The sequence below is a fragment of the Eschrichtius robustus genome, chromosome 8 (assembly GCF_028021215.1).
Source record: "Eschrichtius robustus isolate mEscRob2 chromosome 8, mEscRob2.pri, whole genome shotgun sequence".
NCBI classification, from domain to species: domain Eukaryota; kingdom Metazoa; phylum Chordata; class Mammalia; order Artiodactyla; family Eschrichtiidae; genus Eschrichtius; species Eschrichtius robustus.
The window spans coordinates 17690833-17714691 of NC_090831.1; the positions used below are offsets into that span (position 1 = coordinate 17690833).

At 38.3% G+C, this 23859-nt stretch overlaps 1 long non-coding RNA gene and 1 pseudogene across 1 annotated transcript in view; one reads left to right on the top strand and one right to left on the bottom strand.

The window, feature by feature from the left end:
• The first annotated feature begins 1338 nt into the window (after positions 1–1338).
• The window catches only part of LOC137768779 (uncharacterized), a 39839-nt gene continuing 17318 nt past the window's right edge, over positions 1339–23859 (top strand). The window contains exons 1-2 of the long non-coding RNA XR_011074807.1: positions 1339–1484; positions 18114–18200. This is a non-coding gene — a long non-coding RNA (uncharacterized lncRNA). The remainder of the gene's footprint in view (positions 1485–18113; positions 18201–23859) is intronic.
• LOC137768486 (large ribosomal subunit protein eL31 pseudogene) lies at positions 9416–9787 on the bottom strand (annotated as a pseudogene).

Below are 23859 nucleotides of genomic sequence, written 5' to 3' on the forward strand. Positions count from 1 at the left end.
TTGGTTAGTATATTAACAGGAAAGTGAAAGTATTTTATGGGTACATTGGGCAGAATGTGAAGAGGAACTTGGCAAGGTGGCCTTTATGGTGAGGCATCCATTTCCTATCCTCTAAGTCTGTAGCTTAGCTTGTATATAGTTTTTTAAAAGAAATCTCATGATTTTATTCATTCTCTTATAAGATTATCTTATATCTCATACGGCGCAAGTAGAGGGGGAAGCTAGGAGGAAGTTGATCACCTTGCTGTGCTTTTATTTCATTTTTAACTTTTGAGTGCCTAAATGAGGTGACTGGCATCTCCGCTAACCTTTGGGGATTCCTGATGTCATTTTTTATCCTCCTTCCTGTCAACCAGCAACTTATTTTTCCTTCCAGAAACCAGGAATGTCATGATCGTTGAGAGCAAGCTCTGTTGTTGATAGTGCAAAGTGTTGCTGTTGTGGTGTGTATTTATTTTGTTGAAGTTCGAGTACCCTGTTGGACACGTGTAAGGAAGCTGGTGGCGGACACCTATTGATTTGCTACGTGCAAGTGATAGTACTATTTTTCTGAAAACTTCAATAAAGAAACATTAAAAATATTTGAATACAAATAAATCAGCAATTTTGAACTGAAAGCTTTTTGTTTTAAGGGTTGCCACAGCACTCTTTAAATTGGTGGGTTTTAGTGGACGTATATACATAATATTTACTTTATTATAATACTTTATTGGTGTGTTTGAAATATTTTCTGATAGACTGTTATGTCTTAAGTGCAGTAGAAGGCAATTGTTTGTAACGGAACCGAATTGTTTCCTTGGACAGTTTGATGTGCATATGATTAAGATTTACAATCTGGTTGTACTTTGCTTTTTAACTTATTAACTGTAAATAAATTTTAGAGAATACACAGTGACTGGTTTTTCTAATGATGTTGAAAGTTTCTGAAATGGGATTTTATGTTTGCATGTGAGTTGGAAAACATCATAATTAACCGTGGGATCGATTTTGACTATTTTGTGTGTGTGTGTGTGTGAACTTGAGATCTGTGGTTTTTGCTGTCTTGGGACTCTATGTGACATCACCTCTTGAATGATCTAGTGAATCACCAGAATAGTACTTCATGGCCAATCCCAAGTCATTACCAAGTTTGCCAGCAAAAAGGACTTTAAAAATGCGTCAAAATTCAGTTTTGAGCCCTAGCCCCATGTCCTCCTGTGGTGGTGATAAAAAGTCTAAAGCTCACATTCTTTCACGCTAGGAAAGAAAGTCCAAGTGCTTCATGTGAGTAGCAGCAGTAAAGTCTGTTCCACAGAATGAGTAAAGCCAGAATTTTCATTGCAGTCTAGAAGGTAGGAGTGGAGTATTAGCAAGGGCAGGATTCATAGTACCACTCTGTGGCCTGAAGTTCCTACCAATAATTAGAGGGAGCATGGTGTAATAACTGAATCCCAGTGCCTGGAATGGAATTAAGGTTTCACCACTCATAAGCATTAGAACTTGAGGTAAGTTATGTAAACTGTCTGTGCTTTAGCTTCCTCAAGTATCAAATGTAGTTAGTAAAAGAAATGATGGGGCTGTTGAAAGGGCTAAAGGGGATGTAAATGGTAGACACATAGGAAATACTTAAAAAATCCTATTAATTGGAGGCATGTGTACTGAGAATAGAAATGCTGAGAGTGGGGTCCTCTGGGAATTTAGCATCCTGAGAATAGAGCGTGGTCTGGGAAAGCTAAGAGACAAATTAAGAGTTGGTAATTTGTGGGTGAATTAAATCAAAGACAGAGAAATCTCGAAATGTTTTTAGCCTGTTGACAAACCGGCAGGAGGTTGGATAAGTTGATTTAAAAAACAGTTTTTACTGTTGGAGTTTTAGGCTTTCTTAAAATTTGGGGGGTCTTCTTTTATCATCGTGGTGTCTCTGAAAGATATTTAAAATGTACTGTTACATGGTTTAAACTATCTGAGAATTTATAAAAGTAATAGATTACTATTGTTGATCCCATAACTTGCCAGATTTCCACACTAAGTTTTCCCTTGGTGTAAGTTCAGGAAGGGTTGCTTGAGAGCCATATTAATTTGCATGTACAGACTAAGTTAGAATCAATTTCTGCGAAGTTTGTACTTCCGGTGTTCAAGGAAACAAATGAGTATGATAGTTATGTTTGAACAGTAGAAAATTATTACTAAAAGTAAAACAATCCTCATCTTTGAAGCAGTGACACAATTATTTTCAGATTTTGTTTCTAAAGCCTGTAGTTTAGTTCTAATTCCTCTTAGCACAAAGAATAACAGAGCATATTCTAACTTGGTGAACAAGCTGAGGTTTCAGTATCTAAAGCTGACACACAAGAATTTCATTAGATGGAAGTTATCCCGTAATAAGAAGCTCAAAATGGAGCCTGATTGCCAATTTGATTTCACAAGAGCGATGACTTCTCACTGTCAATGCTCACTTGTCTTGGTAAATGTCACCCTAAACCATGATCTGTAACATGATAAGCATATCCAGAAACCAACAGGAAGGTAACAGTCATAACAACAGCAAACACTATGGCTAGACCAGCAAGTTTGAATAAATATTCTGTTGGACTCAAAATTGGACTTCTTCTGCTTCTGAAAGTATTCATAGAAATGTTACACTGAGATTCTTCCAAGTACTGAAATTAACTGTAAAATGTATGTGTATATATATTAAAAAAAAAAAAAAATATATATATATATATATATATATATATATATATCTTCTCGGATTTTTTTCAAGTACATATTCTGTGTTTAAATATTTAGTGGGGAGAGTATAGAAAAAACGTGTGGCTTAGGGTTCAAGACTCTCAGGTTAAAAATAAATTATTGACGCATAATACACATACTAAAAAGTACATATATTAAAAGTATTATAAGCACAGCTTGATACATAAATTCAATATACTCGTGGAACTAGCACACAGATTGAAAAAACAGAATCTGGCCAGTAGCCGCAGAGGACTCCCGTATGCCCCTTTCAATCACTCCCCATCTCTCCTCCAAGATAATCTTTATTTTGACTTCTTACAGCATAGATAATTTTGCCTCTTTTTGGACTTTATATAAATGGAATTAAGTGTCACATGCCTAGCTTATTGCACTCAAAATTATTTTTGAGATTCCTTCATATTATTACATGTTGTTATAAATCATTTATTCTCTGTGGTGTATGGAATTCCATTGTGTGAATATTCTACAATGTTTCTGCACCTCTTGATGGGCATTTAGGTGGATTTCAGTTTAGGGCAATTATGCATAAAGCTTCAGTGCACATAGAGAACAAACATGTCCTGCGGTGAAATTTTTTTTTTTTTGAATATTTATCTAGGAGTGAATTTGCTGGGTCACACGCTATGCAAATTATCAGCTTTGTTGGACGCCGCCAGTTTTCTAAAGTGGTTATACCAATTTACATGAACTTTCATAGTAGTGTTCTGGATACTTCATATCCTTGCCAACACTTGGTAGCTTTGGTCTTTTTCATTTTAGCCATCCTGGTGGGTAAACAGATTTTTTAAAAAATTAAAAACATTTTAATCCAAGTAATGTATACATAGTTAAAAAAACACCTTAAAAAGCACATGAGGGCTAACAATAATAAGCCCTGCCTCACCCACAAACACCCCTTCCCTACATTTTTTTAAAAAGTCAGGGTTTTTTTTTTAAATAAGCTATTTTTTCAGGGCAGTTTTAGGTTTACAGGGAAATTCAATAGAAAGTACAGAATCCCCCCCCCCACCAGTTTCTACAGTTATTAATATCTTGCATTAATATGAGTACATTTATTATATTTGATGGATGAACCAATTTTTAATTAAAATTTTTTAATTAAATTTTTTTCTGCCAGTTCTATTGAGATGTAATTGACATATAGCACTGTATAAGCTTAAGGTGTACAGCAAAATGATGTGACTTACATACATCATGAAATGATGACCACCGTAAGTTTAGTGAGCATCCATCATCTCATAGAGATACAAAATTAAAAGAATAGAAAAAATTATTTTTTCCTTGTGATGAGAATGCTTAGGATTTATTCTCTTAATAACTTTCATATATAACGTATAGCAGTGTTAATTATATTTATCACAGTGTACATTACATCCCTAGTAATAACATAACTAGACGTTGGTACCTTTTGACTGCCTTTATCCAATTCTCCCTCCCTCCACCCCCACCTCTGGTAACCACAAATCTGATCTCTTTTTCTATGAGTTTGTTTGTTTGGGAAGTATAATTGACCTACGACACTATGTTAGTTCCTATTACACACAGTGATTCAATATTTCTATACATTTCAAAATGGTCACCATGATAAATCTAATTGCCATCTGTCACCATACAAAGATATTATATAATTATTGACTCTCTTCCCCACACTGTACATTTCATACCTGCGACTAATTCATTTTACAACTGGAAGTTTGTACCTCTTAATCTCCCTCACCTATTTCTCCCTTCCACCCACTCCCCTCCCCTCTGGCAACCACTTGTTTGTTCTTTGTATCTATAAGTCTCTTTCTGTATTGTTATATTTGTTCATTTGTTTTATTTTTTAGATTTCAGAGATAAGTGAAATTGTATTTGTCTTTCTGTTTAACTTGTTTCACTTAGCATATATCCTCCAGGGTGTGTTGTCGCAAATGGAGAGATTTAATTCTTTTTCATAGCTGAGTAATATTCCATTGTATGTATATATACATATATATACCCCACTTACTTTATTCATCTATTGATGGACACAGGCTACTTCCATATCTTGGCTATTGTAAGTAACGCAACAATGAACATAGGGGTGCATATATCTTTTCTAATTAGTGTTTTTGTTTTCTTTGGATAAATAGTCAAAAGAGTAGAATTGCTGGATCATGTGGTAGTTCTGTATTTAATTTTTTGAGGAATATCCATATTGTTTTCCATAGCAGCTGCACCAATTTACATTCCCACCAAGAGTACACCTTTTCTCCACATCATCGCCAACACTTGTTATTTGTTGTCTTTTTGATTATAGCCATTCTGACAGGTGTGAGGTGATAGCTCATTGTGGTTTTGATTTGTATTTCCCTGATGATGAGTCATGTTGAGCAGCTTTTCATGTGCCTGTTGCCCATCTCTGTGTTTTTGGAAAAATGTCTAGGTTCTCTGCCCATTTTTTAATTGGGTTTTTTTTTTTTAATGTTGAGTTGCATGAGTTCTTTACATATTTTGTATATTAACCCCTTATTGGATGTATTGTTTGCAAATACCTTCTCCCATTCAGTAAGCGGCCTTTTCATTTTGTTGACAGTTTTTCACTGTGCAAAAGTTTTTAGTTTGATGTAGTCCCCTTTGTTTTTTAGCTTTTGTTGCCCTTGCCTGAGGAGACATACCCAAAAGAATATTACTAAGACTCATGTCAAAGAGCATACTACCTATGTTATCTTCTATAAATTTTATGGTTTCAGGTCTTACATTTAAGTCTTTAAACTATTTGAATTTATTTTTGTATATGGTGTGAGAAACCAGTCCACTTTGATTCTTTTCATGTAGCTGTCCAGTTTTCCCAATGACATTTATTAAAGAAGCTGCCTTTCCCTCATTGTATTTTCTTGCCTCCTTTGTCATAGATTAATTGCCCATTTAAGTGTGGGTACACTTCTGGGCTCTCTATTTTGTTCCATAGATCTATGTGTCAGGTTTTTTTGTTTTGTTTTGTTTTGTTTATGCCAGTACCATACCGTTTGATTACTGTAGCATTGTAGTATGGTTTGCAATCAGGGAGCACGATACCTCCAGCTTTGTTCTTCTTTCTCAAGATTGTTTTGACTATTCAGTCTTTTGTGTTTCCATACAAACTTCAGAATTATTTGTTCTGGTTCTGTGAAAAGTGCCATTGGTATTTTGATAGGGGTTTCTTTGAATCTGTAGATTGCTTTGGGTAGTATGGTCATTTTAACAATTTTAATCCTTCCAATCCTTGAACACAGTAGAACTTTCCATCTGTGCCATCTTCAATTTCTTTAATCAATGTCTTATAGTTTTCTGAGTACAGGTGTTTTGCCTCCTTAATTAGATTTATTCCTAGGTATTTTATTCTTCTTGATGCGATTGTAAATGGGATTATTTTCTTAATTTCTCTTTCTGATAGTTTGTTGTTAGTATATAGAAATGCAACAGATTTCTGTATATTAATTTTGTATCCTGCAACTTTGCCAAATTCATTGATGAGCTCTAGTAGTTTACTAGTGTTGTCTTTAGGATTTTCTATGCATAGCATTATGTCATCTGCAAACAGTGATAGTTTTATCTCTTTCTTTCCAATTTGGGGTCCTCCTATTTCCTTTTTCTTGTCTCATTGCTGTGGCTAGGACTGGATGAGCCATTACTGACATTTTATTATTAACTAACACTAGGGTTCACTTTTTCTGTCGCACAGTTTCATATGTTTTGACAAATGCATAATGTCATGTATCCACCATTACAGTATCATACAGAATAGTTTCACTGCCCTAAAAAGTCACTGTGCTCCACCTAGGCATCACTTCCTCTCTCCCCCTAAACCCTTGGCAACCAGTTTTTTGTTTTTTTTTTTTACTGTTTCTATAGTTTTGCCTTTTTCAGAATGTCATATAATTGAAATAATAAAGTACATAGCTTTGTCAGATTGCCTTCTTTCAGTTTGAAATGTGTATTTAAGTTTCCTTCATGTCTTTTAGATAGCTTCCACCCTCCCTCCTACCCTCCCTCCCTTCTTTTTTTTTCACTGATGGAGTTTATTTTTAAAAACAGATTTAGGTTTACAGAAAAATTGACTGGAAAGTACAGAGAGTTTCCATGTACCTCCCCATCCCTGCCACCACACACACACACACACACACACACACACACACACACACATGGTTTCCCCTGTTATTAACATCTTGCATTAGTGTGGTGCATTTGTTACAGTTGATGAGCCAATATTGATACTACTAAAGTCCATAGTTTATCTTAGGGTTTATTTTTTGTTTTGTATAGTTTTATGAGTTTTACAAATATATAATGCCATGCGTTCACCATTGCCATAAAATAGTTTCACTGCCATGAAATCCCCTATATTCCATCTATTCATCTCTCTCTTTCTCCCCTGAGTCCTTGGCAACCACAGGTCTTTTACTGACTCAATAGTTTGAGGCAACAGTTTGAACTGTTTCAGGTTTTTATTCTTTTGTTTGTTATCTTCATAATTCTACATAATATACTGTAGCGCTATTTATTGATTTATCAATTTTAGGTACCATCTACTGACTTCCTATATTAAGATGAGATGTAGTTCCCTTATACCACCTTTCTTCTCTCTGCTCTCCTCCAAGTATACTTATATTGCTGAATTCCTATCTTTATTACTGTTTCAGTCAGGGTCCAGCCAGAAAATGATTCACTATAGGTATTTTAAATAGTTACATAGGTGATGGGACATCCCAGGAGCCAAAAAAATGATGACAACCAGGAATTAGTATCATCAGAAAGTGTTTCTACCCCAGGGCTAGAGAAACACAGAACTGTGCCTAGTAAGAGCAGGGGTCACAAGAGAAGGGGCTGCCCAGAAAGGAGATAGAATCTGGGCTTATACCTCCCTTCCTTTCTGCAGTCAAGCTACTGTTGGTCAAACCACTCTGGAAGCCAGCTGGCAAAGAACCTAGGAAATGCAGTTTGGAGGAGAAATGCAGAAACCGGATCTGAGGGCAAAAAGGCATAATGGATGAAGTTCATAAGTGTATTAGTCAGGGTTCTACAAAGAAACGGTATCAATAGGAATTGGCTCACATGATTATGAAGGCTGAGAAGTCCAGACCCAGGAAAACCAATGGTATAGTTCTGGTCTGAGTCTGAAGGCCTGAGAAGCAGGAGAGCTGATGGTGTAAGTTCCATTTCAAGTCTGAGTCTGAAGGCAGGAGAAGACCAGTACCTTGAAGACAGTCAGGCAGAGAGAGTGAATTCTTTCGTACTCAGTCTGTTAGTCTACTCACACCTTCAACAGATTAGATTGCCTCTGACATTTGGGAGGGCAATCTGCTTTACTCAGTCTACTGATTGAAATGTTAATCTTATCCAGAAACGTCATCACAGACATACTGGAAATAATGTTTAACCAAATATCTGGGCACCCTGTGGCCCAGCCAAGTTGAAACAGAAAATTAACCATCACATTATGTAATTTTAAACTAGATACTTGTCTCTTTTACTTGTTTTATCAATTTTCACTTCCTACATTGTAAGGTGAATGTCTCCCTTATCCTTTCTGCATTTTTTATTTCTCCTCCACCTACTATCAGCTTTGTACTTTTATTTTGTCATTGCTGTTAACATTTTTATTCTTCCCTGCAATTGAGTCCTTTTAAAATTGTGAAAAGTTTGATTCTAAAAATGGAAAACCAAAAAATGGTTTATGTTCTTATGACTATGTAAATAGTATTCAAATCTTAGAATTACTGTCCTTCTTTGCAACACTTGGACCTCTTGAATGAGGACACCCCTAGTATCAAGGCGAAATGGATTCTCTTTCTCTGTACTCCATCAATGCTTTAAACCATGCCACATTTTGGTTAGTTCATTCAGACTAAGACCATCTTATGGATTTTTTTTTTTTTGGTCTCCAAGTTTTTTTAATAAGAAATTTTTGTATTGACTTGGTCTGTTTCAGTGTCTAAGGTCTGGACTGTGCCAGGGAATGGATAACCTGGGGATGCTCCCCCACCCCCCATTTTCACAGTGTACGTTACACTCCAGGTGGCCCCCAACCCCACTACCGTCATCAATAGGGCTTCAAAAGGGGACCTCTTTATGGCATTTAATTCACGTCAGTGGTATAAACACTAATGAGACATAATCCCTGCAACACCTTGCTTTCAGGTTGAAATAAGCAGATTTTGTTAGTAACCTTTAAAAAAGGTTACCCTTGAGCTTTAGCTCCACATAAACCGGGACTAAAAACACCTCATGGGGCCACTACAAATAAGTGAGCTAAAAAGGAACTGTACATATTTCATTAAATCTAAGACTATCAAGTGTATCATTTTAGTTTGTTAAAATGTGAAAAATGGCAATTAAGTTCTACATGCCAGTTTCTGGAAAAATGTGTATCTTAGAATCAACGAAACCTGCATGTAAAAGCATTAGCATTATGCCCACAATGTCCCAACTACCTAAATAGTCATTCTCAAGCCAGGTTGCCCTTCGAAACCACCTTAGAACAACTGCCTAGACCCTGTCCAAATATTCAAAAACTCCAGGGACTGGGGAGAGGGGCCCAAGCACAGTACTTAGGAAATGCTCTCCAGATGATCCTGTAGTTTGGAACTGCTTAAAGATATACAAGATTTTAGCTGCAACTAGAAAAGGAAAATTCAGATGTGAAGGCAGTTCTATAACTTTATTCAACAATCAGCAGTTAGTTCCCATCCACATTAACTGTCTGTAGATGTTTTAAAGTGGTGACAGGTACATAGGTAACAAACATATAGAGCTTGTTTGGTGAATCTTCATTACATTTTCTGGACAACCACTCACGGATACGGTATGGGACATTCCTTATTCCTTTGGCCCAGACAGCTTTGTTGAGCCTGGTATCAATGTGTACATCTGGAGTTCCCATCTCCTGCATGGCAAATATCTGGATTTCTTAGAGTGTCCGAGGGGCATGCTTCTCGAAACCCACTCCATGGATGTGCTTGTGAATGTTGATAGTGTATTCTCTGGTCACCAACTCGTTGATGGCGGACCGGCCCTTCTTCCTCTCGCCACCCTTCTTTGCGGGAGCCATCCTGCCGGGCCCTGGTTGGCACGGAAGGGCTCAAGGGATTGTCCATCTTATGGATATTTTTTGATTTTCCTTGATTTTCTAACTGCTCTTTGTTTTCTTGCGCTCTTTTAATGTTCCCAAATCATGCCATCTATGAAGTCATCTTCGTTTCCTCCTAGAGTTGTCTCATTGAATCCTTCTTTCTCCTGCCCCAGTTTATTATACTGATGACTCAATAGTCCTGCTCTATAGCTTTCATCCTGAGGTTTTCCTTTGCTGCTGTCCTGATTTGGTTCCACAGTTTCATGGTAACATAGCTATCTGGGAAGATAGGGAGTATTTAAGATCATGGGCTCTGGAGCCAGACAGCTCAGGGTTAGATCTTAGTTCTACAACTTACCAATAACTTAGGTAACTTATTTGGCCCCTTTATAACTCAGTCTTCTATTCTATAAGATAATAATAGCAATAGTATATACTTCATAGGATTGTTGTGTGGTTAAATGTAATAATACATGAAAAACACACACAGCACAGTGCCTGGCACAAAATAAGCACTCAGTAAATGCTAGCTATTATTAGTTATCTTCTTTCTTTATTTCTCTTCTCCTTGTTTTGTGGGAGTACATCCTCAGATGACTTCCTAATAAAGAGTGAATAGATCAGATATTCTGAGGCTTTGCATCTCTGAAAATATCTTTATTCTGCTCTCACACTTAATTGACAGTTTTGACAGGTTTAGAATTCTAGATTTTGATGACTCATTGCCCCTTCCCTTAAGTGACCCCGGACTATAACACTGTTAGAACTATCATATCTAGTTTCTATAGTGTTTCTGACTCATATTGTCACTTTTGTCTTATTTTATTCTTTTGAAATGATTCACTAAGTCCAAATCACACTCAAGGCAAGGGGAACTAGGCTCCACTTTTGGAGGTCCTAAAAAAGAATTTATGAACATATTTTAAGCCAACATGGTCTGCCCTCTGGGATCAAATTATTTGCATTCATCTCACATACAAAATATCCTCACCCCATACTGAGAATCTCTCCTCAAAGTCCCAGCCCTTTATAACATCAGCTCAACGTCCAGGATGTTTCATCTAAATTAGGTCCAGGTGTGGATGAAGCGCCTCAGATGCAGTTTCTTAAGCACAGGTTCTTGAGTACACTTCCCCTCAATCCGAATACCTGTGACTTAAAGGTACAATCAACACCCCATGGTGGGATAGGCATAGGATAATCAGAATAGACACTGCTCTTCAAAAAGTAGGAAACAAGGAGGTACACAAGGTTCACTGGTCCATTGCAATTCTGAAATTCAGCTGGACACAGCTTGGCTGTTCCTTCATTGGGATGCAAAGCCTGGGAATAATTTTCCATGACTCCAGTTCCACCCTGTGGACTCTTGATTTCATGCTTTGAGTCATTCTTCCTTTTTTATGAAAGAGCCTGTGTCTGCAGCTGCACAGTTGTCTCAGTCTTCTTATTGATTATAGTAGTTTGTGGGTCCAAAGCATCTTTCACTGTGTTGTCTCCATTCTTTGAAGAAGACACTTCTCTGTGTTGGGCTTCTGCTGAGATTGATGAGTAAAACACCCTTCAACTTCCAGTTATGTAGTAACAAAGAGAACCTGTAGGTCCTACAGTTTACTTTGCTTTATGAGGGTATGCTTATATTGCAGAATACTGGGATTCTCCAAGACTCTACTTCTTTTAGGAAACTTTTCTGGCATCTTTTCTCAAATGTCATCTGTTCAATTTTGTTCTTAATAATTTCACCTTTCATAAGGGCTGCATCATCAATGTTATCTGTGCCAATAAAATATGAAACTATTTCAGTGGTATTGACAATATATCAGTTAGGAATACATTCAGCTATAAATAACAGAAAGCTTGCCACCAGTGGCTTAAACAGAGAGATTTGCTCACAAAGCAGGCTGCAGGCTGCACTCCTTTAAGGCAGTAGTGTCATCTAAAGCAAGCTGCATGGAATGGCAGAGCTGCCGATTTCTTTATAACCTACTTTAAAACACTGTAAGAAATGCCAGCAATCATTAATACTAATAATATCTTTTTTTTACTGCTCACTTACCACTTGCCCTCTTCAAAGTATGTTACACAGGTGAGCATTTCAGGCTCACAACAAATCTATGAGGTGGAACGGTTGATGTCATTGAACGTCATTCCTTTTCTTCTTCTCCAGGTCACAAACCGGCTGTGATGTTTCTAGGGTACGTGGCTTCACCAAAGTTCCCCCACAGCCTCCTTTTGCTTATCAGTGCATCAAGCAAACTTAGAGGAATTCTAGACTCCAAGGCTTTTGGGTTTTGGAGAAACCAGTCGGTCTAGCCTTTTCAAATCCATGTTAAAGATCCATGGGGTTCAGTATTCTTTCAGGATGAACCCTCTGATGGTGCTCCTGTGGGTGGATTGACTTTGTGCTTCTTGCCTCCCAGGAGGCACTGCAACTTTTGAATCTATTATAATTATCGATTCAAACGAAAACAAAGGATTTTACTTTGTCTTCTTGTTGATGTTTTCTAACTTACGCTAAGTTACCAGATTTCGTTTTATTTAATTCTTATCATCATGCAACTTCTCTAACATCATTACAGAGCAATGGTGGACCGAGGTGTAGCCTCAGCTGCCGTAACTTAAGATGAGGCAGTAGCAACAGTTAGCTTGGACTCCGTCCAGTCCGTGACCACGTGGGTTTGTCTGCTTCTCTCCATTCTTCTCACCTCCCAGCCCCATCAGTGGTGAGAATCTGATTAGTAAGTGAGTCTAGCAGATATGAATATAGACCATCTCACTGGTCAACCTTTGTGTTTAGCCAGGGTAGCAGGGTTAGTTCTGACAGAAGCACCTGGTTTGGGGAGACCATAGAGCAGTGTCTGCGCTCCTCCTTAGAAGGGGGCAGGATACATTTCAAGCACTTAGGGGATTCACTGCTTCCCAAGGGCTGATGTGTTTTTGTCACCTTCATCCGTTTACCAAACTAACATAAACTTTATGATAAAGAAAGTGGGGTTTGTGTATCCTTTGCAGAGTGGAATCCTTGTCCTAGTTTTGGGTATCTTGCCAATAAGTGGTAGATTTCCTAAAAATATAGGAGTAGGACCTTAGAATCTGAGCACTTTATGGTCCTGATGGGGGGAAGGGGTGGAAGGGTCAGATCATACTTCGAGAAATTCTGCCTTAGAAAGTTATAGCCCTTTAGATTTTCAAAGCACTGTGTACAACCTGGTTAGCAAAGCTCTGAAAAGTATGTGTCAGTATAAATTTAGAGCTTTTTTGAGATCTGGATCTTAGTCTCCCCTCTTTCATTACCTTTCAGTGCTTTTTCCTCCAGAGCTTCCTTTACTTCCTTTACATTATTCCATTAGGTATTTGACCAAACTTGTCAAATAAACTTTTCCTAAAATTGAATACGAACATTTGGAAGAACACTGACATGTTCAATACCCACATATTTTATTATCTCTGGTAGGAGCTGGTTTTTTCTGTGGAGGGTGAATAAATAAACTAATGTCTTTTTTGGTCCCAAATGAAAATATCTTCTTTATTGATCAGCAAATGCATGTGCAAGGAAACATCCTAGGTACTACAAGGAAGAACAAGAAGACTGGGTGTATAAATTATATTCCATTTGTGTCATCAAAAAAAAGATAAACTATTTTTATCTGATTAACGAGGATAAGCTGTGCTTTAAAAAATAAAAGGAAAGATAGCCATGAAATCAGATAGAAGTTAAACAATAAAATATTTTTTTCCCTAAGGCAGCAAGGAGTTATGAGAAATACCATAATCTGTAAATTTTGTACTAAAAAAGTTGCTGCTATATAAGACTTATCTTTAAAAAGTTTGCTTTGTGTAGTGCTATTATTCCTTTGTTCTTCAGAGCTGAAGGCTTTTTTTACTTCTGCTTTTAACATGAAAAGCAAAGACATTTTTCCCCTATATTTTCTTCTTGCCATCTTAAAGCTAAGCGTCTAAAAAAGTGTTTTGTATATTAATTATTTTCTCTCCATCCTTCGTACAAAACCAGGTCTGAGATTGGGAATAGTGTTGACAATTGTTAACCCAAGCCCAGTGAATTTCAGTTATCATAAAAGTAAGCATTTGAGGAGACTTTGAGTTCATCTCTCAGAGCTCCTTTTCTAGCCCTTGGACAGGATTCCATTGAAATCATCCATAACATAGTGGAGACCCTGTCTGTGGAAGGAACTGTCTGATTTGACCTCATATATTTATTTTTCTAGAAACCTAGGCATTGAGAGGGCTGGGGATTGGGTGGTGGGAGACAGAGACTGCAGAAGTGCAGAATATTCCGGTTTACTTGAAGCCAACTGAGCCGAGGGAAGTTCTGTCTTGGAAGGGCTTGGCTCAGCAGGGCTCAGCCCTCACATGTGTGGAATTAGTGAAAAATATACTTATGAGAACCCACGTGAAGGGTGCCTCCAGAAGTCTAAAAGGGACTTGTTCTTTTTTTTTATTATTATTAAATAAAGGGTCTTGGGGGGGATATTTACTTCACCCTTGTGTGTCTGCACTACTTCTTCACACCAATGATGCTGTAATTACCTCCTTGCTAAGTCTCTTTCTCCCCTTCTGGGCCACAAATTCCTCATTGGCAGGGCTAATCTTTTTATCATCAGCGTAGCGCCAGCCATGTGCAAAGTGCTCGGTAGATACTGAATGAATGCATTGTGTTTACAGAGTTCAGACAAACCCAGAACACAGGCTCCCAAATTTTACAGGAGAACTAGCTGTGTCGATTCAGTTTATGTATACCAGAAACAATCTGTAATGGAAAAAAAAAATATATATATATATATATATACATATATATATATATGTATATATATATTTGACCTCATTCTCCCAAATAACTTTGATATATATATATATATATATGTATTTTTGACATACAAAATACATAATGTGTATTTTGACATAGATTTTTTTTTTTTTTTTACAGAAACCTATGTGATAAACTTCTGATGAATTCCTAGCATTTTGTGATCAAACCAGTTGGCTGAAAACTTTGATCTCTCTTACGATCTGACTTGCAACCCAATGCTACCTAATGATCACTACATTACAGCCCCTTAGCAAGAGGTTGAGAGGGTGGCCTCTGGAGCCAGGCTGCCTGGGTTCAAGAATCCTACCTCCCCCTCTGACCAGCAGCAGACCTTTGGGCAAGCTACTTAATCTCCCTGTTCCTCAGCTGTAAAAACAGGTGCAATATAGCACCTACTTCATAGAGCTCTTATTAAGAATTAAGTGAGGTGACGCAGGTAAAACACTGAATTGTGCCTGCAACTTGGCTGGCTTTGAGTCAATACATGTTAGCTTTCATTAGTACTAATGTAAAAAATGTTATAAAGCCTCAGTTTGCTCATTTGAAATTTTCATATCAGCATGTGCTGAAAGCAAAGAACAGCCACAGTACATAAAACGGCATATTAGAGTCAAGCTTATTTGGGAGAGGAGGTCAAATTCACTAAAAGTACTAAGAGTACAAACCGAGGGAAAAATGGTCAGAAATACAGAGGATAATAGAAGGAAGAAATTAACTTTAATTCCTCCCATATACCAGGTACAACTGTGTGCATTTTATGCTTGTTTTTCTTTCAAGCAAAAATAACAATCCTATGAGATAGGCATTATCATTCCCACTTAATAGATGAATAAACTAAAGCTTAGAAAGGTTAAGAAATTTGTCAAATGTCACACATTTCTGTAGCAGAGCCAGGATTTGAACCTATACCTGTTGTATCCTGCTTTCTCCACTAATCTTTATAAACACATTTGGAGGAAGTTAAGTAAATTAGTCACCCCTGGAGGAACCGATCATAGGATTGTGAAATCCCAAGGTGGAAAAAAAAATCAATTTAAGAACCCTGTTTCCTTCACCTTTGTATTTCTCCTGGTGTACAGCAGAGATGTTCAATCTTTGTGAAATGAATAAGTTTATGAATGAATGAACAAAAGAAGGAATTCCTTTACTCCTGTGATTAGATGGTTTAGTTTGGCTGAGGATCTCAGGGCAACCTGGCTGACATCTAAAGCCACTGTATGTTCCTCCTCTTCTAAATGCCATAAGCAGGTGAAAGAGAAGGTTATCTCATATAACTGTTGTCTCAAATTACTTGTAAGCCAGTTAAAAAACAGACTTCATGAATGCAGCCATGGGGAGTCATTTAGAGTTTTAAACCCTTCCTCCACCGGCCCTAGAGACTTGTCTTCCTAGAGTCTCTCTGTATTGGAATCCTGCAGGCCAACTGCAGACACCTCTTCCAATTTATAATGGTATCAGCTACGTTGGACTGCTACAACATGACAAAATGGGTGGGGTTCTAAAAATTATATATTCAAATCCCTTTTATCTCCTAAACACCTTCATAAGGTTTAAGTCTGAGGTTTTACTTAAACTGCAGAGCTGAAAAACAAAACAAGACAAAATGGAATAACGGACACAGAATCACAGATAATACTGAAATAAGGACAGGATAGGTGGGAGCAAATGGGAGAGATAAGAAAGGGGGGGGAAGCACCCAGAGAGTCTTTAAATGGAAGTTCAGATTCTAGCCAAGGCGGAGAGTTGGCCCTTGCTTCCTTTGTACCAGAACTCTTGGTAGCCGGGCACTATCTGCTTCCCAGCTGTAGGATAGATCAGCTGCCCCTGCAATCACGGGGGAAAACACCACCGAGAGAATCTGCTCATTCTCTTGCCCTGTAATGCTTACTCCCTGGCTGGTATTGCTAAAAGCACCTATGTTTCTCATGATAGAACAGGTAGGTTTACCTCTGCCGGACTTTGCTTGCTTTCTTCTTCTCAGTTCGTTGATCCACCCATGGCTTTATCCAGACATTCAACAAAAATTTATCGAGGACCTCTTTGTGCCAGGATCTGTTCTAGAGGTGAACCCTGCCTCTCCGTACTGACAGGTTGGTGGGTGAGGCTTATATTCTGTGCTTGCAGCTACTACATCAGGAGGTCACCATAGCCTTCTGTTGCTTTTTCCTTGTCATTTGGCAGGTGTCTGCCTGAGGCTTTTCTCTCATTGCGTACAGGGTGGAATTCAGTGCTTTGGGGATATGAATGATTACAGTGAACGGACTCCTGGATGTGTCTGTTATCTTGGTGAATTGTACGCATTTTTTTCAAAAGCTAGTTTACTTTTGAGCTAGATTTTTTTTTTTTTTTTCCTTAAATCCCACAACGTCCTTCTGGAGCACGCCAACGCCTGGGATGCCTGGAGCCGGAGCCCTGCCCACTCAGCTCCCCCTCACACCCCCCTGTGTTGAGCTAGATATTTTAAACAAGGCAAAACAAACCGGAAGGGGCTCATCAAAATTACCAACGGATCGACGAACATTCAGTGGCTTCTTGTGGAAAGCACTGGTCAAGGGACAGAGTTGTGGGGTGAGTGCCCATGCTGCAGGGCTCTTCATTCCGATTAAAGTGCAGCCAACCTGGACCTTGAGAGGTGTGGCTTACTTAGAGCAAGCTCTGAGAACACCCCAGCCCCGCCTCCTCATTTTCCTGTTTGGCCCCAGAGAGCCACAGCGCCTGCCCAGGGTTGTTCAGCTAATGAGTGGATACAGCTGGAAGGAGAATCCTCAGAGTCTGTCGTCTGTCCAGCGTCGTTTTCTGCAGATCCATTTGCCTGGGAGGGCTTAGCCCTTCTTGGGCTTTTATTGGGTTTTGCTGTAGGAATCTAACGCTAGGTAGGTTTCTCAGGTAATTGGAGCTGTGGGAGGGGCCGTGACAACCGGGTGGGGTGAGAGGCAGGGAGACGTGGAAGGAGAGAGGACCCTGAAAGACCAGGACAGTGGGCCTGGGGGATATTCTGCCTCCTTCCATTTTGCTCCAGGCTGGTCTTAGTGAGGTTTTCGGGGCAGCCTGGTCTTGAGCGCAGAGAGTAGGGGACGCCTTGGGTGGGTACCTGGCAGTCTGTGGGAAATATGTGTGTGTATGTGTGTGTGTGTGTGTGTGTGTGTGTGTGTGTGTGTGTGTCTGAGGGAAGGGAAGAGGCTCACAATGGAGGGATGTGATATTTATTCTGATTCCCATTCAAGTCATTTTCAAATGTTTCAAATTATAGAGCATTTTTCTTAAAAAACAGTAAGTCCTAAGTAATAATAACAATAACAATAATAAATAACACTGGGTCTAGGAATTGATGTTCATTGTTTACAGCGATTCCTTCTAAATATGTTTCTTTGATTTTAGAAGTTGGCTTTGGTCTCCTCTGAATCCTGGAAGATGTAATGGAATATTAAAGATGGTTTGGAATGGAACCTTTATTGGTGTGATTTTTGATTCGTTTCACAGGTCGAACATTCTGGCCGGAGACATCTGAAATGTACAATCAAGTGAGTTACGCCAGCCCACGTGGGATAGAGAGCAAGGCGGAGTGGGGTGAGTACGGAGAGTGCAAGGTTTAGACGCTGAGTTCACAGAACAACTACCAACCCGCTGTGAGGATTTGGGCAAATCAGGGTTCTTTCTATTCTGAAGTTTCATGATGCAAGTTCTACATGAATTCTGTACAATCAAAATTCATGCCTACATGAATAATTCAGAAAAGAGGGTTTCAGGTGGAGCTATTCAGGCAGACATTGTTCATCTTTCAAGTCAGTGATGGGAAATGATCAGAACTCCAGGATCATATGGCTGAGGTTCAGAAATTTTATTCATTCACCATGAAGACATTTTGATATTGAATTTAATGGTGTCCAGGCTTAGTTCTTCTATTTTGGTCACTTTTTAGTTAAAATGTTAGTTAGATTAGCAATGTGTTTATCTTAGTTATAGCAGAGCTAACATCTGAATAGAGACTTGTCAGAAAATTAATAAGGTTTTTCCTGTTTCTTTTGTAAAGAATAGTCATCGATTTGCATAAAATATGCCTTGATTATAGTGACCAGCCCATGAAAGAATATTGTGAGCCTAGGATTCTATTGTGGAATACAGGGTTTGTTACATTGAAACATGATTATGAAAATTCCAACATTCTTACTCCTGATGGTTAAAAGAAGAGGGATAACTTACTTGAAATAAATTATTGCTGTTGAAAATTTAAGTGTAAATCAGATTCTAATGCATTATTGTGCTAGTTGTTCTTCATTATGCAAAGTATTGTGTTAGAGATGGAAAAACGAATCTCTCTTCTTGAGAAAAAATATTATTCAACAGTTCTTTGATCATAAAGGGCCCCTGGAAATTTCACAGAAAATCCTCTTTTCTGTAGATTTGTTCATTGTCTCACTACCCCATAGACCTTTTTCTCACATTTTAGCTTGGTGTTCTAGATCTGAGAGTTAGGGTGCTGCCTCCTTAAAATACTTCGAATAAGTCTTTTCCTGTATGATTGTTCCATGTTCAGAAAAAACAGATGTATTTAAGATTTCTATTATAGACCCACTGTTATGATGATTGGCGCATGTAAGCTGTGTTTACCTTTTCTGGAGAGCAAATTGGCAGTAAATATCCAGAACCTTAAACTGCTGCTTATACCCTTTGGCTCAGTAATTTCACATCTAGAATTTTGTCCTAATGCCATAATCAGAGATGACAGATGAAATTGGTGTACAGAGATGCTTGTGTAAGAATATATGTAAGAAAATTGGAAATAAATGATGTCCAATAATGGGATGGTAATTGAGTTACAATACACCCACACAGTGAAATTTTATGTAGTCATTTAAGTCATGTTTTCATAGCATGTTTAGTGCTCTGATGTTAAACGAAAAAGAGCAGCAGTATGTAAAGTTATATAGAAGATATATTCCCAGTTTTATTTATATGGTCAATCAAATACCTCAAAGTCTTTTGAGGTATAATTTGCATACAGTAAGATTTTCCCTTTTCAGGTCTATATGTTGATTCGTTTTGACAAATGTATGTGGTCATGTGATAACCACCACAATCAAGATATAGACTCTACTACCCCAAGAAGTTTCTCTTGCCCCTTGGTAGTCGGTCCTCTCCCTCTACTGCCAATCCCTGCAAACTGTAGTTTTGCATTTTCCAGAAAGTCAGCTAAATGGAATCACACAGTGTGTTGCCTTTTGCATCTGCTGCTTTCACGTCTGAGGCTCATTTATGTTGTGTACATCAGTGCTTCACTCCTTTTATTATGGAGGAACATTACGGTGTATGGATGCATCACAGTTCGTTCATTCACCAGTCCATAGACATTTGGATTGTTTCCGGTTTCTGATGATTATGGACGATTTGTGTACAGGACATAATGTTTTTACTTCTCTTGGGTAAACATTTTAGGAGAAGGATTACTGGGTTGTATGATGAGTGTATGCTTAAGAAATTGCCAATGTCTTTTTCAAAGTGTCTGTACCATCTTGCATTCCTACCAGCAATGAAGTCCAATTGCTTTGAATCCTCGAAGCTCATGGTATTGCCCATTTAAAAATTTCAGCTGTTCTAATAGGTGTGCAATGGTTTCTCATTTTCCTAGTGACTAATGTCAAGCATCTTTTCGTGTACTTATAAGCCATCCATATATCTTCCCTAGTAAAATTTAAATCTTTTAAATCTATTTAAATCTTTTAAAATTAGTTGTTTCCTTATTATTGAGTTTTGAGAGTTCTTTATATATGCTGTATACAATTCCTTTGTCAGATATGTGATTTGAAAATATTTTTACCAGTTTATAACTTATCTTTTCATTTTCATAATAATGTCTTTTAAAGAACAAAAGTTTTAAATTTATCAACTTAGCTGATTTAAATTTCATGTTCCATGCTTTTTTATAATACATTTTTTGTTTAGAATAGTTTTAGATTTATACAAAAAATTGCAAAAACAGCACCGGGAGCTCCCATAAACCCCACACCCAGCTTTCCCTCTTATAAATGTTCGTATGATTTATTTGTTACAACCAATGAATATGGCTTATGTTTTCTGTAACCCATCTAGGAAGTCTTCGCCTGTCTCAAAGTCACAATGATTTTCTGTTTTATGTAGAAATTTTATAGTTTTAGTTTTTCAGTGTAGGTCTATGATACATTTTGAGTTAATTTTTGTGTATGATCTGAAGGAATGTTGAGGTTCATTTTTTTTTTTTTTCTGTGTGGGCATTCAGTTGTTACAGCACTATTTGCTCAATGGAACTTTTAATTTAAAAATATACATATATGCATATATATAAAATGTATGTGCATATATGTATGTATATAGTAATGTATATATTATTGAAAGATGTGCTTGAATGGTGGTTTCATTTCATTTTTTACCTTGGATATTTTCTGTATGTCTCTGCAATTCTACAAGCATAAGTTTTGAGTGAGCACAGTGTGGGGAAAAGTGATAGTGAAGGTAAATGAAGTAGAAGCAGAGACTGAGAGAAGCCGGCCTCTGAAGGAGGAATCAAGCAGGTTGTGTTGCCGAGAGAGTGATGGGTACTCCGTCACCCGTTTGTCAGTTTCTGAACTACCCTGCAGAGTCTGCAAGCCCTGCCTCTGCTGTGGTTCCTCTTTTACTCTGTAGTCTAGTCAGTCCAGTGGCTGAGAATCCTGTGGTTTTTACTTCCACTTCCACCCTTACAATAAATACCCACTACTCTGTTTATTGCAACCTAAAGGAAACATACCAGCCAACCTAGGCACATAGAAAGCTGGCACCTCTTTACGGGGTAAGGATGAATGACTAAAGAAAAACACGTACCCCCCCCCCCAACAAACAAACAAACAAAGAGTTTGGCCTCCATTGTGAAATTAGAGCTATGTCTTTTATTACAATATTGAATTTCTGATGCTTGTAAATATATTGCTAAGATCAAGGGATAACATATTCATATATTAACCATTTATTTATTTTTCAATTTGTTTTTCATATTTTTCCAGCTCAGAGACCAGAGATCTGGAAATAAGTGAATTCCGGTCAGGGGTGGAGAGAGGGTTGCAGGTAGAACATTTTTGAACATAGGCCAAAACTCGTACTTGTGACACTGATTATCAGAGATGGCAAAAGCGTCACCAAAGCTGAGTCTTCGTACATGAGACATAGCATGTCGTGGTTAAGATCGTGGGCTGGGTCTAAAGGCCATCTCTGGGACTTTCTTAGGTGTGTGACCTTGAGCAGGTTCCAAAGCCCCCTTAAGCCTCAGTTCCTCCTTGTGCACACAGGGGTGATTGAGAGGTGTCTATCAGGTACTGTGCCTGACACAGAGGACGTGCCACTTCATGTCCTTGCTCCCTAATAGTCCCCAGCGCTCGTGCCAGGCGCCCAGAGGCCTTGTGTTCATGCCTGAACTTTCAGGCTAATTGTTCACTTTGCAATGAAGGCCTCCCGTTTCACTGAGCCCTTGAGCCACCCCATCTGTTTAGCCATCTCTGTCTCCCTGTGTGGGTTCCCGCCTCCTTTTTAAGACCCTTAATTAGGTTTGGGTGATCGAATGATCAGTACCACCTGAGCATCAGTTACTAGCAATAAATGTGGCTCCTCTGAGTAGCTATGGCATACTAATTATTTCCACATAAAGGTAGTTTTCTGCAGCTTTGATTATACCTAAAATAATGGTAAATTATACCCAGTGCATATTTAACATTTTTTGGTTTTTTGTTTTGAAATCATTCTCCTCGGGTTCATGTGGTCAATCCAGAAACATCTGCAGTGACATTGGGGATAAAATTCTTTCGTTCTATTTGTTTTTCCAATTTTTAACTCCAGTGCATTTTTTTTTAGCATCCCACTGGGAAGTTCAACATCCCATTGTTTCTTCTGTTTTCTGGCTCATGTTTCCTAAATAGCCAATTAATTATCTAATAGGCACTATCTCTGGGAGGTTGTGGCTCTTTGCCAGGTCTAGCATGTTAATTCTTTCACTGACTTTCTCTCCAGGTCCACAGGAGAGAGGCAACAGGCCAAAGAAGCTACTGAGTTGGAACAGCTAGAAATTCAATTCAACTAGGATTAGGTTAGCACCTGCTAGAGGCAGTGTACATAGTGGTTAGGGCAGGAGACCCAGAAATGAACCACAAGTAAGCACAATGGACTGGGTATGAGAAAAAAATGCCACTCTTTCCAGCACTATAATCAAACTTTCCTTATTTTCGTTATACGATGGTATATGTAACATGCTACAAATACATAATCTTTTGGAGGCTTATTTTAATTTTCACATTGGGTCTCAGTGTTGGGGATACCATAGGGAGTGGTGTACTTGCCCAGTCTAAAGGGAGGAGAGCTATTTAGATCTGACTGATTTTTTTATAAGGTTTTGTATAGTAGAAATATTTCATAATTAATTAATTTTCAGAATATATTTAAAGATTGTAATTGGGAGGAAATCTAGTCAGGAGTCACTACAACAGTCCAGGAGAGGGGAAAGTGACAGGGATTAGAGTGGGGGGGAGGAGATGGAGAGATGAGAACAGATTTGGGGTTTTTTAAAAACACTTTTTGTTGGACTTCCCTGGTGGCGCAGTGGTTAAGAATCCACCTGCCAATGCAGGAGACACGGGTTCGAGCCCTGGTCCAGGAAGATCCTACATGCTGCAGAGCAACTAAGCCCGTGCGCCCCACCTACTGAGCCTGCACTCTAAAGCCTGTGCTCCGCAACAAGAGAAGCCACCGCAATAAGTCTGCGCACTGCAGTGACGCAACTAGAGAAAGTCCGCGCACAGCAACAAAGACCCAAAGCAGCCAAAAATAAACAAATAAATAACTAAATTTTAAAAAATGCTTTTTGTTGTTTAATTCACAGACTGTAAAAAGAACAGCTTTTGGTGTATAGTGCTATGAGTGTTAACAAATGTAGAGACTCATGTAAACCGCCCCCCATCATAACGTAGAATAGTTCCATCTCCCTGCCCCCAAGAAATCCCTCATGTTTTAGTCACCCCTCCCCCACCTCTAAGCCCTGACAACCACTCATCTTCATCCCCGTAGCTTTGCCTTTTCTAGAATATCAGAGAAGTGGAACCTTGTTGTATTTAAATTTTCGAGGCAGATTTCCTTCATTTAGTATAATGCGTTTGAGATATATCCATGTTATTCACATATCAATAGTTCATTCTTGTTTTTTCCAAGTAGTATTCCATTATATAGATATAGC